Source organism: Mauremys mutica, unplaced genomic scaffold (genome assembly GCF_020497125.1).
Source record: "Mauremys mutica isolate MM-2020 ecotype Southern unplaced genomic scaffold, ASM2049712v1 001302F_np12_obj, whole genome shotgun sequence".
Lineage (NCBI taxonomy): Eukaryota > Metazoa > Chordata > Testudines > Geoemydidae > Mauremys > Mauremys mutica.
The window spans coordinates 11,714-25,362 of NW_025423159.1; the positions used below are offsets into that span (position 1 = coordinate 11,714).

Below are 13,649 nucleotides of genomic sequence, written 5' to 3' on the forward strand. Positions count from 1 at the left end.
GCGGGGAACTGTCTTCTCTGCCCCCTCTTTGGGCGCTGAGAAGCTTTTTCTGAGCAACAGCACCTCCTCCTGGTGGGAGAATCCTAAATTCCACCCTCCCACCCAGGTTTCTCTGAGCAGCTGCTAGATGAACCCCACTTCTCTGGTCTAGACACCAGCATCTAACTAGCCTTGGAACGGGCCCTGTTTGCTAGCTGGAGAGCGAAGGAACCAGGAAAGAAGGCAAATGTCAGGAAACGAATCTCAGCACGCAAAGAAACTTCCTTCGCTCTTCTTTTGCACTGTCTGTGCCTTTGTGAGCCCTTGATGCCTAGCCCGACTAGCTCAGTCGGTAGAGCATGAGACTCTTAATCTCAGGGTCGTGGGTTCGAGCCCCACGTTGGGCATTTGATCTTGCACTCTTCCACATCACTCTCTCCCTTTGAGTCTCAGAGCATAAAGGAATCCACTCTTTGTGCTCTCAACCAGCTGAGGCGGTCTCGGACCTTTAGTACATCATGAAGACAAGACACATTGACAATTCCATGGTCCTAAGAGAGTTGAGTCTCTTCTAGCCCAGGCAAGAGAGGGAAAAAATAACCTTTCAGAAGCTGATTGCCCCCCACCCCCTGAGCAGCCATGTAGAGCTTCTCTACTTATTTCTATATCTTCGCCAGCGCTCAGTAGTTGAGATAACTGCTTCTTTCTCAAATCCTCCACCAGCCCTCTTCATTGGGATGGAGATTGCTTAAGGCTGACGATTCCACCACATCTTATTCATCCCTCGTACATTTCTGTAAGCCCATGGAGAGTAAAACAAGATAGCAATAAAACTGTTTTTTTAAAAAAAAAAGACGTGGCCTCAATGTATAACAATACTGGAAATTGTTTTAATATGTTTTCTGTGTCTTTTTCATATCAGTGCTAAAAATAGGAAGGGAACCGTAAGGAAACGAAGAACTCAGAGCTTGTGTTAACCTCCTTTGAAGACGAACGAATGGCCTCAGTTGGACAGAAAGTAGGCCTAGAAAGTTATGCCCAACCCCCCAAATGTCATCTCCCTGGTGGTCTAGTGGTTAGGATTTGGCGCTTTCACCGCCACGGCCCGGGTTCGATTCCCGGTCAGGGAGTTACTCTCTTCAACAAAAGTCTACCTTGCCTTCCTCACTTTGGAGTTCAAGCGGAAGAATGCAACTTCCTGGCCTCCTTCAGAATGCTTGGAAACTCTTTGGAGGCCATGGGGAAAGCAAAGCTTCCACCTACTACAATATGGCTATCTGCCCCTTAAAGCCCAGCCTCTGCACCCTTTTACACAAATACACTTACTTGTGCAAACAATTTAGTTCTTCCTTCTTACCGAGCCTAACCTAAATTAGAACAACATTGCACTTTGACCCAAGATCTTTTTCTTTTCTTTTCACTTTTCTTGGTGAAACCAAACCAAACCAAACAATCATTTTGGGTCCACCAAAATATTTCACTAAATATAATATTCATCCAAAAACCTTTCACCCAGCGCTATATACAAGTCTTTGGAAGTAACACCCCGGAGAAAGATCATTAAGCTTTTCCATTCCTAAGATCTATCCGCTGAAGGCTTCTGAGCATGGGCTATGGGCCTTTCACCTCTAGGCCAGTGGTTACCCTCTTGCTCAGGTGGCTACTGATGAAAGCTTCCACCTACTATGATTCTATGGGAGTTTGCCTGGGATCCCTCTGAGCAGAGGTACGCTAAGTGCTGCAGTAGGGGGACTGTGCTGGTGAGTATCTGAGTGTCTGTTGGGGGGGCAGTTTGGCAGTTTGACTGTGTGCTTGATTGTTTGATTGCTTGTTTGACCAGTTTGATCTGGGAGTGCTTTGTTCCAGCTGGGCCTGACTGTTATAAAAAGGCAGTCAGCTGCGAACCAGCTGAGCAGCGAACAGCAGAGAGGCAAACAGAAGGAGTTTGCCTGGGAGTTTGCCTGGAGAGAGCCCTTAGAAGGAAGAGACCATGGATGCTGAGCAATCCGCCGTTGTGACCTGCACAGGATGCGCCATGTTCGTCTTCCTTCCACAGGATAGGAGCGACTTTGTCTGTACCAAGTGCAAGCTGATCTCCATCTTGGAAGAGAAGATTCAAGGTCTGGAGAAACGAATAACAACCCTGCATTCCATAAAAGAAAATGAGGATTTCCTGGATAGACGTCAGGATCAGCTGCAGCGGGCACAACGTTCTGAAGATTCAGAGCAGGCTACGCAGCTGGGGCAGAAGGCCAGCGAGGATAAGTGGCGGCATGTGACTTCCAGAAGGGGAAAGAGTACCAGAAACATCCATGTACCAGAAACACAGATACAGGTGAGCAACCGTTTTCATGTTCTCTCCACAGGTATTAGTGCAGAGAGTGGAGTGGATGATGCACCTGAGGGAACAGAGCAGAAGGAGACTCCACTGATTGGAAGGCATGAGATGCACCTTCCTAGGGATGGGGGTTCCACGACCACCACTCCCAAGAGGAGGAGGAGGGTGGTGGTGGTCGGGGACTCTCTCCTCAGGGGGACTGAGTCATCTATCTGCCGCCCTGACTGGGAGAACCGAGAGGTGTGCTGCTTGCCAGGGGCTAGGATTCACGATGTGACGGAGAGACTGCCGAGACTCATCCAGCCCTCGGATCGCTACCCCTTCCTGCTTCTCCACGTGGGCACAAATGATACTGCCAAGAATGACCTTGAGCGTATCACTGCAGACTACGTGGCTCTGGGAAGAAGGATAAAGGAGTTTGAGGCGCAAGTGGTGTTCTCATCTATCCTCCCTGTGGCAGGAAAAGGCCAGGGTAGAGACCGTCGAATCGTGGAAATCAACGAATGGCTACGCAGATGGTGTCGGAGAGAAGGGTTTGGATTCTTTGACAATGGGATGGTCTTCCAAGAAGAAGGATTGCTAGGCAGAGACGGGCTCCACCTCACGAAGAGAGGGAAGAGCATCTTTGCAAGCAGGCTGGCTAACCTAGTGAGGAGGGCTTTAAACTAGGTTCACCGGGGGAAGGAGACCAAAGCCCCGAGGTAAGTGGGGATGTGGGATACCGGGAGGAAGCACAAGCAGGAGATTACAAGAGGGGAGGACTCCTGTCTCAGACCAAGAAAGCGGGACAATCAGCGGGTTATCTTAAATGCCTATACACTAATGCAAGAAGCCTGGGGAACAAGCAGGGAGAACTAGAAGTCCTGGCACAGTCAGGGAATTATGATGTAATTGGAATAACAGAGACTTGGTGGGATAACTCACATGATTGGAGTACTGTCATGGATGGATATAAACTGTTCAGGAAGGATAGGCAGGGCAGAAAAGGTGGGGGAGTTGCGTTGTACGTAAGAGAGCAGTATGACTGCTCAGAGCTCCAGTATGAAACTGCAGAAAAACCTGAGTGTCTCTGGATTAAATTTAGAAGTATGAACAACAAGGGTAATGTCGTGGTGGGAGTCTGCTACAGACCACCGGACCAGGGGGATGAGGTGGACGAGGCTTTCTTCCAGCAACTAACAGAAGTTGCTAGATCACAGGCCCTGGTTCTCATGGGTGACTTTAATCACCCTGATATCTGCTGGGAGAGCAATACAGCAGTGCACAGGCAATCCAGGAAGTTTCTGGAAAGTGTAGGGGACAATTTCCTGGTGCAAGTGCTGGAGGAACCAACTAGGAGAAAAGCTCTTCTTGACCTGCTGCTCACAAACAGGGAAGAAATAGTAGAGGAAGCAATAGTGGATGGGAACCTGGGGGGCAGTGACCATGAGATGGTAGAGTTCAGGATCCTGACACAAGGAAAAAGGGAAAGCAGTAGAACAGAGACCCTGGACTTCAGAAAAGCAGACTTTGACTCCCTCAGGGAACTGATGGGCAAGGTCCCCTGGGAGAATAACATGACGGGGAAAGGAGTCGAGGAAAGCTGGCTGTATTTCAAAGAAACCTTATTGAGGTTGCAGGAACAAACCATCCCGATGTGTAGGAAGAGAAGTAAATATGGCAGGCGACCAGCTTGGCTTAACAGTGAAATCCTTGCTCGTCTTAAACACAAAAGAACAGCTTACAAGAAGTGGAAGATTGGACAAATAACCAGGGAGGAGTATAAAAGTATTGTTCAGGCATGCAGGAGTGAAATCAGGAAGGCCAAATCACACTTGAAGTTGCAGCTAGCCGGAGATGTTAGGAGTAACAAGAAGGGTTTCTTTAGGTATGTTAGCAACAGGAAGAAAGTCAAGGAAAGTGTGGGCCCCTTGCTGAATGAGGGAGGGAACCTAGTGACAGAGGATGTGGAGAAAGCTAGTGTACTCAATGCTTTTTTTGCCTCTGTCTTCACAGACAAGGTCAGCTCCCAGACAGCTGCACTCTGCAGCACGGTATGGGGAGGAGGTGACCAGCCCTCTGTGGAGAAAGAAGTAGTTCGGGGCTATTTAGGAAAGCTGGACGAGCACAAGTCCATGGGGCCGGATGCGCTGCATCCGAGGGTGCTAAAGGAGTTGGCCGATGAGATTGCAGAGCCATTGGCCATTATCTTTGAAAAATCATGGCGATCGGGGGAGGTCCCGAATGACTGGAAAAAAGCTAATGTAGTGCCCATCTTTAAAAAAGGGAAGAAGGAAGATCCAGGGAACTACAGGCCAGTCAGTCTCACCTCAGTCCCTGGAAAAATCATGGAACAGGTCCTCAAGGAATCAATCCTGAACCACTTAAAGGAGGGGAAAGTGATCAGGAACAGTCAGCATGGATTCACCAAGGGCAAGTCATGCCTGACTAACCTAATTGCCTTCTATGACGAGATAACCGGCTCTGTGGATGAGGGGAAAGCAGTGGATGTACTATTTCTGGATTTTAGCAAAGCTTTTGATACAGTCTCCCACAGTATTCTTGCCAGCAAGTTAAAGAAGTCTGGGCTGGATGAATGGACGGTAAGGTGGATAGAAAACTGGCTAGATGGTCGGGCTCAACGGGTAGTGATCAATGGTTCCATGTCTAGATGGCAGCCGGTATCAAGTGGAGTGCCCCAAGGGTCGGTGCTGGGGCCGGTTTTGTTCAATATCTTCATTAACGATCTGGAGGATGGTGTGGACTGCACCCTTAGCAAGTTTGCAGATGACACTAAACTGGGAGGAGTTGTTGATACGCTGGAGGGTAGGGATAGGATACAGAGGGACCTAGACAAATTAGAGGATTGGGCCAAAAGAAATATGATGAGGTTCAACAAGGACAAGTGCAGAGTCCTGCACTTAGGACGGAAGAATCCCATGCACTGCTACAGACTAGGGACCGAATGGCTGGGTAGCAGTTCTGCAGAAAGGGACCTAGGGGTTACGGTGGACGAAAAGCTGAATATGAGTCAACAGTGTGCCCTTGTTGCCAAGAAGGCTAATGGCATTTTGGGTTGTATAAGTAGGGGCATTTCCAGCAGATCAAGGGATGTGATCATCCCCCTCTACTCAGCACTGGTGAGGCCTCATTTGGAGTACTGTGTCCAGTTTTGGGCCCCACACTACAAGAAGGATGTGGATAAATTGGAGAGAGTCCAGCGGAGGGCAACAAAAATGATTAGGGGGCTGGAGCACATGACTTATGAGGAGAGGCTGAGGGAACTGGGATTGTTTAGTCTGCAGAAGAGAAGAATGAGGGGGGATTTGATAGCTGCTTTCAACTACCTGAAAGGGGGTTCCAAAGAGGATGGATCTAGACTGTTCTCAGTGGTAGAAGATGATAGAACAAGGAGTAATGGTCTCAAGTTGCAGAGGGGGAGGTTTAGGTTGGATATTAGGAAAAACTTTTTCACTAGTAGGGTGGTGAAGAACTGGAATGGGTTACCTAGGGAGGTAGTGGAATCTCCTTCCTTAGAGGTTTTTAAGGTCAGGCTTGACAAAGCCCTGGCTGGGATGATTTAGTTGGGTTTGGTCCTGCTTTGAGCAGGGGGTTGGACTAGATGACCTCCTGAGGTCCCTTCCAACCCTGAGATTCTATGATTCTATTCTATGAAAGGCAACGTGGTTTAGTGGCAGATCCATTTCAGCCTCCCTCTTCCAATGTCTACAGGAGGGTGTTTGTTTCGCATTGCATCTAAGAATCAAATCAATTCTCTTGAAACCTCAACCTGGAATCAAGGTGATTGTAGGTCAAGGAAGGAAGGTTTTGTTCATCCTGTTCTAGTAAATGCTCAAAGTTGCGATGCTTCTTGGAGCTTCCAGACACATTGGCCAGAATTTTCAGAAGGTCTCACACCCACCGCTAGGGCCAGATTTGCAGAAGAACTAGGCTCCCAGTTAGGCACTAAAATCTTTAGCCAGATTGTCAAAAAGGCTCAACCTATTTTTCCAAAAGATGAGTTATTTTGGAAAAAAGCTTGTAAAGATTGTGGGTGCTGGTTACTTGTCTATGTGGCCCACACTGCTGGAGTTGGAGGTTCACCATTGTTTTCTCAGAATGCGGTGTCCGTAGTCTGCCTCAGTTCTGGTGTCCATCTTTTATTCTCCTAATAAATACTCTGCTTTCTCTTCAGTTCGTATAAATCTTTCGCCTTTTACTAAAGATTTCCATGGAGAGGAATATTTATGAGTTTGTACCCAATTTTGTAAGGCTTTGCTTTGGCAAGGCTGTTGCCTGCTGTGAGAAAAACAGAAGAGTGCTCCCTGAACTGGTGTCACTGGCTGAAGCTTTTCTATAGTATGAAAAAAGCTCAGAGCTCTGAAAATGATTTTTGGGTTTTTTTTTTCTTTAAGGTTCTTGTGCCAGTGAGATGGCTTCCTAGCTAGCCAGGGACTGTTTTGTGATGTGTATTCCGCTGGCTCTTTAGTTTTGTATGTTTTAGCAGGAACGGTGGAGGAGAGTATCACGGTGGAAGAGCAGCAAAGAAATGTGTTGTTGTTTGTGTTAACGTTTGGTTTGTCCTAAGAGTGTCTGGTTTGGAGTCATTTGTAACTCTTCGGTTAGTTATTCGTAACAGCTTATTATTGGGCCCCTGAGTTGAAAGACTGCTCTTGCAGATTTTAGTTTGTCATTGTTGGAAGGTCAGTTCAAGAGCTGCTTTCTTAGTCTAGTCCGTGACGGTTCTTCCGCCGCCCTCCTTAATATACCTTCCAGAAGGTGATTGCATGGTTTCCCTCGTCTTCCCACAGAAGAGAAATTGTCCATCCCTTTCCTGTTGGGAAAACACCAGTGTTTTAACTTAGGAAACGGTAAACATTTTGCCCAGATGAGGGCTGGTTCATAGGAGCAGAAGAAGAGGAAGGTTGTGGCCCTTTGAGTCAGATTCCTAGCGTTTCAGGCCAGAAGGAACCAGCCGATCACCTCAGAGCGACTAAGGGGCACCAGTGCCCCAAATGGCGAGGAATTGCTTTGATGCAATTGACTGTCTGTTTGAGCTAGTTGTGTGGGAAGGAGCAGAAAAGAGCCTCGGGGCTGCGGAATAGCGCCTGCATAGGCTTTCTTTGCCCTGTTTTGCTGTAAGAGTTAACAGTGAGAGATTGGTAGTCCAGGTCAGTGGGTGGCTTTATGGAAATTAGGAGTATAGAGGGGAAACCAGGGAGAGGAAGGCGTCTGCAAGACTTGTCTGTCTTTGAACAGAATTGTGTGTTAAGGGTTCTTGCTTTGAAGTCTTCCACTGGAGTCATTTTGGGGAAGTGATTCTCAGGTAGAGTTCCCGAGTGGTGGTGTTTGTTGCAGTTCTGGGAGCTCGTCCTGGTGAGGTCGAAATGGGTGGGCGCAGGGGTGTGTGTGCATAGCAGAGTGTGAGTATTGCTTCTTGGCTCCTTGGAGCTCAGATCAAAGTGTCGTTTCTGTTCTTATCAGTTTAATCTCTGATATGTCCTTGATGTGAGGACTGTATATTAACTTGATTTTTGAAGCAGGGGGGGTTAGAACAGAAGCTTGCTTTGTCTGCCCTATGCATTGACCTGGTATTGCAGTGCTTCCAGGAACGGTGTATCTCCTTTAGAGGAGAACCTTCTGGTTAGAAAAGCAGAAAAGAGTTGAACTGTGATACTTTCTTTAAAGCAAATGTTTTTTGAAGTAGCAGAAAAATCTGGGTGTTTTTCTTTCTTTACAGTTTCTTGGAAGTGTTTTGTGAGTCTATAGATATGAGAGGTTCTTCTTTGTCTTGCTAGAGAGTTATTTAAGAAGCTGGACTCCTTCTTTCTGCTGTGAGTCTTTTCAACAGTATGAGGGACAAATGCTTTCCAGATTCTGGGTCTGTTGGGGAGATGGGATTTTTTTTTTTTTGTATTTTTCGGGTGGGGTGGGGCGGTTGGTAATATTTGAGGTCACGTGTATATCCACAACTGCATGAGTTACATAGACTTCTCCCCACCCGGCCTACGTTCTATGTATCTTGGTTCGTAAGATCAAGACAAGGCACTAGGAGTCGTGCTGCACCCGGCACACAGGGGCCCCAATCCTGATTTCCCCCCCCCAAGCCTACTGTAATCTAAATGCTACATAATAACCCTTAGCTTCTCATTGTTGCCATCCTAGCTATTGGAAAATCCCCCAAATCATGACAGTGGCTTACAAATCAGGAGGATTCTTTTTTAAAAAAATGTAATGTGGGTTCTCTTTCTTTCCCTTCTGGTTTTCTGAACCAGGCAAGCTAGAAACTTACCTTTCTAGTGTGGCCAGAGTCCCAGAGAGCAGCAGCCCCCGGTGCCTGGGGCTGGCAGGCAGCGGGGCTCCTCACTTTAATTTCACCCACCAAGTATCAAGTGTGAACTCCTCAGGCACTAGAACAGCCTTAACATGGAGTCACAGACAGACCCCTTGGGCACCCTGACTCTATCTTGCCACCCAGGGGTAGTAGAAGCTGCTGTAACACGCAAGCTCTGTATGTCCTTTAGGGCTAACCCTAGCCAAACAGCCGGGATCCCTTGCTGCTGCTTAGAAGGTGTGCCGTCTCCCTGAAATCCAAGCAGCATCGTGGGGAGGGGGGAACAACAGTTTCTTCCTGACAGGGATTTTTATTCCATTCCCCCAGAGCTCAAGCTGATGGGGGCAAGTGTTTGTGCAGGGCTCTGCCTCCTCGTAGGTGTGTGAGGAGGAGCAATCAACCAAGTCTTTTGTCCACAGATGATCCACAGTGGCTTGTCTGATGTCTCAGTCAGGGCCTTCTCTTGTTGGAAAGGAGATGATGCCTCTTCTGGTAAACTACCATTTCACATATGGTAATACTTCTCTCCTGACTGGTGGCGTGGCGGCGGCAAGGGGTTTACAGCTTTAGTGCCAATGCTTATATATCACCTTACAACATGGGCTACGGCTATTATAGGTGAGAATAATGCATGCAGCAACTCACGAGCTTGTCATAAACTCTAAACACGTTTTTATAAAGCTAATGCCTGTTTTAACAACACTAACAAACAGGTGAGCAAGACTAGTTTCCAGCCATGCGTTTGTCACTTTTCAGTAAGGCCTAGGGACCCTGGCATGAGCTGGCACCTGGTCTGCCAGTGTCAGAAGAGGATCTGCCCTCTCTTATCCCAGGTGTCTGTACTGGGAGCAGTACTGTTCAACTTATTCATAAATGATCTGGGGAAAGGGCTAAACAGTGAGGTGGCAAAATTTGCAGATGATACAAATTGCTCAAGAGAGTTAAGTCCTAGGCAGACTGCCAAGAGCCACAAAGAGATCTCACAAAACTGGGTGATGGGACAACCGAATGGCAGATGAACGTCGGTGCTCATAAGTGCAAAGTAATGCACATTGGCAAACATAATCCCAACTATCCCTATAAAACGATGGGGTCTAAATTAGCTGTTACCACTCGAGAAAGAGATCTGGAAGTCGTTGTGGATAGTTCTCTGAAAACATCCACTCAATGTGCAGCGGAGCATTGGGAATCATTAAGAAAGGGACAGGTAATAAGACAGAAACTATCATATTGCCTCAATATCAATCCATGGTACGCCCACATCTTGAATACTGCATGCTGATGCGGTCGCCCCAATCTCAAAAAAGGTATAAGGGAATGGGAAAGATTCAGAAACGGACAACAAAGATGATGAGGGGATATGGACCAGTTTCCATCTAAGAAGAGATTCATAAGATTGGGACTTTTCATCTTGGAAAAGAGACATAAGAACATAAGAACAAAAGAAAGGCCATACCGGGTAAGACCAAAGGTCCATCTAGCCCAGTATCTGTCTGCCGACAGTGGCCAATGCCAGGTGCCCCTGAGGGAGTGAACCTAACAGACAATGATCAAGTGATCTCTCTCCTGCCATCCATCTCCATCCTCTGACGAACAGAGGCTAGGGACACCATTCTTACCCATCCTGGCTAATAGCCGTTTATGGACTTAGCCACCATGAATTTATCCAGTCCCCTTTTAAACATTGTTATAGTCCTAGCCTTCACAACCTCCTCAGGTAAGGAGTTCCACAAGTTGACTATGCGCTGCGTGAAGAAGAACTTCCTTTTATTTGTTTTAAACCTGCTGCCTATTAATTTCATTTGGTGACCCCTAGTTCTTGTATTATGGGAATAAGTAAATAACTTTTCCTTATCCACTTTCTCAACATCACTCATGATTTTATATACCTCTATCATGTCCCCCCTTAGTCTCCTCTTTTCCAAACTGAAGAGTCCTAGCCTCTTTAATCTTTCCTCATATGGGACCCTCTCTAAACCCCTAATCATTTTAGTTGCTCTTTTCTGAACCTTTTCTAGTGCTAGAATATCTTTTTTGAGGTGAGGAGACCACATCTGTACACAGTATTCGAGATGTGGGCGTACCATGGATTTATATAAGGGCAATAATATATTCTCAGTCTTATTCTCTATCCCCTTTTTAATGATTCCTAACATCCTGTTTGCTTTTTTGACCGCCTCTGCACACTGCGTGGACATCTTCAGAGAACTATCCACGATAACTCCAAGATCTTTTTCCTGACTCGTTTTAGCTAAATTAGCCCCCATCATGTTGTATGTATAGTTGGGGTTATTTTTTCCAATGTGCATTACTTTACATTTATCCACATTAAATTTCATTTGCCATTTTGTTGCCCAATCACTTAGTTTTGTGAGATCTTTTTGAAGTTCTTCACAATCTGCTTTGGTCTTAACTATCTTGAGTAGCTTAGTATCATCTGCAAACTTTGCCACCTCACTGTTTACCCCTTTCTCCAGATCATTTATGAATAAATTGAATAGGATTGGTCCTAGGACTGACCCTTGGGGAACACCACTAGTTACCCCTCTCCATTCTGAGAATTTACCATTAATTCCTACCCTTTGTTCCCTGTCCTTTAACCAGTTCTCAATCCATGAAAGGACCTTCCCTTTTATCCCATGACAGCTTAATTTACATAAGAGCCTTTGGTGAGGGACCTTGTCAAAGGCTTTCTGGAAATCTAAGTACACTATGTCCACCGGATCCCCCTTGTCCACATGTTTGTTGACCCCTTCAAAGAACTCTACTAGATTAGTAAGACACGATTTCCCTTTACAGAAACCATGTTGACTATTGCTCAAGAGTTTATGTTTTTCTATGTGTCTGACAATTTTATTCTTTACTATTGTTTCAACTAATTTGCCCGGTACCGACGTTAGACTTACCGGTCTGTAATTGCCAGGATCACCCCTAGAGCCCTTTTTAAATATTGGCGTTACATTAGCTAACTTCCAGTCATTGGGTACCGAAGCCGATTTAAAGGACAGGTTACAAACCTTGGTTAATAGTTCCGCAACTTCACATTTGAGTTCTTTCAGAACTCTTGGGTGAATGCCATCTGGTCCCGGTGACATGTTAATGTTGAGTTTATCAATTAATTCCAAAACCTCCTCTAGTGACACTTCAATCTGTGACAGTTCCTCAGATTTGTCACCTACAAAAGCCAGCTCAGGTTTGGGAATCTCCCTAACATCCTCAGCCGTGAAGACTGAAGCAAAGAATCCATTTAGTTTCTCCGCAATGACTTTATCATCTTTAAGCGCTCCTTTTGTATTTTCATCGTCAAGGGGCCCCACTGGTTGTTTAGCAGGCTTCCTGCTTCTGATGTACTTACAAAACATTTTGTTATTACCTTTGGAGTTTTTGGCTAGCCATTCTTCAAACTCCTCTTTGGCTTTTCTTATTACACTCTTGCACTTAAGTTGGCAGTGTTTGTGCTCCTTTCTATTTGCTTCACTGGGATTTGACTTCCACTTTTTAAAGGAAGTCTTTTTAACTCTCACTGCTTCTTTTACATGGTTGTTAAGCCACGGTGGCTCTTTTTTAGTTCTTTTACTGTTTTTCTTAATTTGGGGTATACATTGAAGTTGGGCCTCTATTATGGTGTCTTTAAAAAGGGCGTTCACTTTAGTCCCTTTTGGTCCTAGGACTGACCCTTGGGGAACACCACTTTAGTCACTGTACCTTTTAACTTTTGTCTAACTAACCCCCTCATTTTTGTATAGTTCCCCCTTTTGAAATTAAAGGCCACAGTGTTGGGCAGTTGAGATGTTCTTCCCACCACAGGGATGTTGAATGCTATTGTATTATGGTCACTATTTCCAAGCGGTCCCGCTATAGTTACCTCTTGGACCAGCTCCTGCGCTCCACTCAGGATTAAATCTAGAGTCGCCTCTCCCCTTGTGGGTTCCCGTACCAGCTGCTCCATGAAGCAGTCATTTAAAGTATCGAGAAATTTTAACTCTGCATTTCGTCCTGAAGTGAAATGTTCCCAGTCAATATGGGGATAATTGAAATCCCCCACTATTATTGGGTTCTTAATTTTGATAGCCTGTCTAATTTCCCTTAGCATTTCATCATCACTATTACTGTCCTGGTCAGGTGGTTGATAATAGATCCCTACTGTTATATTTTTACTAGAGCATGAAATTTCTATCCATAGAGACTCTATGGAACCTGTGGATTCGCTTAAGATTTTTACTTCATTTGAATCTACACTTTCTTTAACATATAGTGCCACTCCTCCCCCTGCACGGCCTGTTCTGTCCTTCCGATATATTTTGTACCCCGGAATGATTGTGTCCCATTGATTGCTCTCAGTCCACCAGGTTTCTGTGATGCCTATTATATCTATATCCTCCTTTATCACAAGGCACTCTAGTTCACCCATCTTATTATTTAGAATTCTGGCATTTGTGTACAAGCACTTTAAAAACTTGTCCCTGTTTATTAGCCTGCCTTTTTCTGATGTGCCAGATTCTTTTTTATGTGACTGTTTATCATCTGATCCGGCCCTTACATTATACTTCTCATTCCTCTGCTCCTGACTATAACCTGGAGATTCTCTATCATCAGACTCTCCCCTAAGAGAAGTCTGTGTCCGATCCACACGCTCCTCTGCAGCAGTCGGCTTTCCCCCATCTCCTAGTTTAAAAACTGCTCTACAACCTTTTTAATGTTTAGTGCCAGCAGTCTGGTTCCACTTTGGTTTAGGTGGAGCCCATCTCTCCTGTATAGGCTCCTCCCATCCCAGAAGTTTCCCCAGTTCCTAATGAATGTGAACCCCAGCTCTCTACACCATCGTCTCATCCACGCATTGAGACTCTGAAGCTCTGCCTGCCTACCTGGCCCTGCGCGTGGAACTGGGAGCATTTCTGAAAATGCCACCATAGAGGTCCTGGATTTCAGTCTCTTCCCTAGCAGCCTAAATTTGGCTTCCAGGACATCTCTCCTACCCTTCCCTATGTCATTGGTACCTACATGTACCACGACCACCGG

General features: G+C 45.9%; 4 non-coding genes across 4 annotated transcripts; all 4 read left to right on the plus strand.

The window, feature by feature from the left end:
- Positions 1-313: 313 nt before the first annotated feature.
- Positions 314-386, plus strand: TRNAK-CUU. The gene has a single exon. It is a non-coding gene; the product is annotated as a tRNA-Lys (tRNA).
- A 651-nt stretch (positions 387-1,037) lies between these two features.
- On the plus strand, positions 1,038-1,109 carry TRNAE-UUC. Its single transcript has one exon. It is a non-coding gene; the product is annotated as a tRNA-Glu (tRNA).
- Positions 1,110-6,471: 5,362 nt separating this feature from the next.
- LOC123357993 lies at positions 6,472-6,587 on the plus strand. Its single transcript, XR_006575633.1, has one exon. It is a non-coding gene; the product is annotated as a U5 spliceosomal RNA (small nuclear RNA).
- A 1,138-nt stretch (positions 6,588-7,725) lies between these two features.
- LOC123357992 lies at positions 7,726-7,921 on the plus strand. The gene has a single exon (XR_006575632.1). It is a non-coding gene; the product is annotated as a U2 spliceosomal RNA (small nuclear RNA).
- The last annotated feature ends 5,728 nt before the right edge of the window (positions 7,922-13,649 follow it).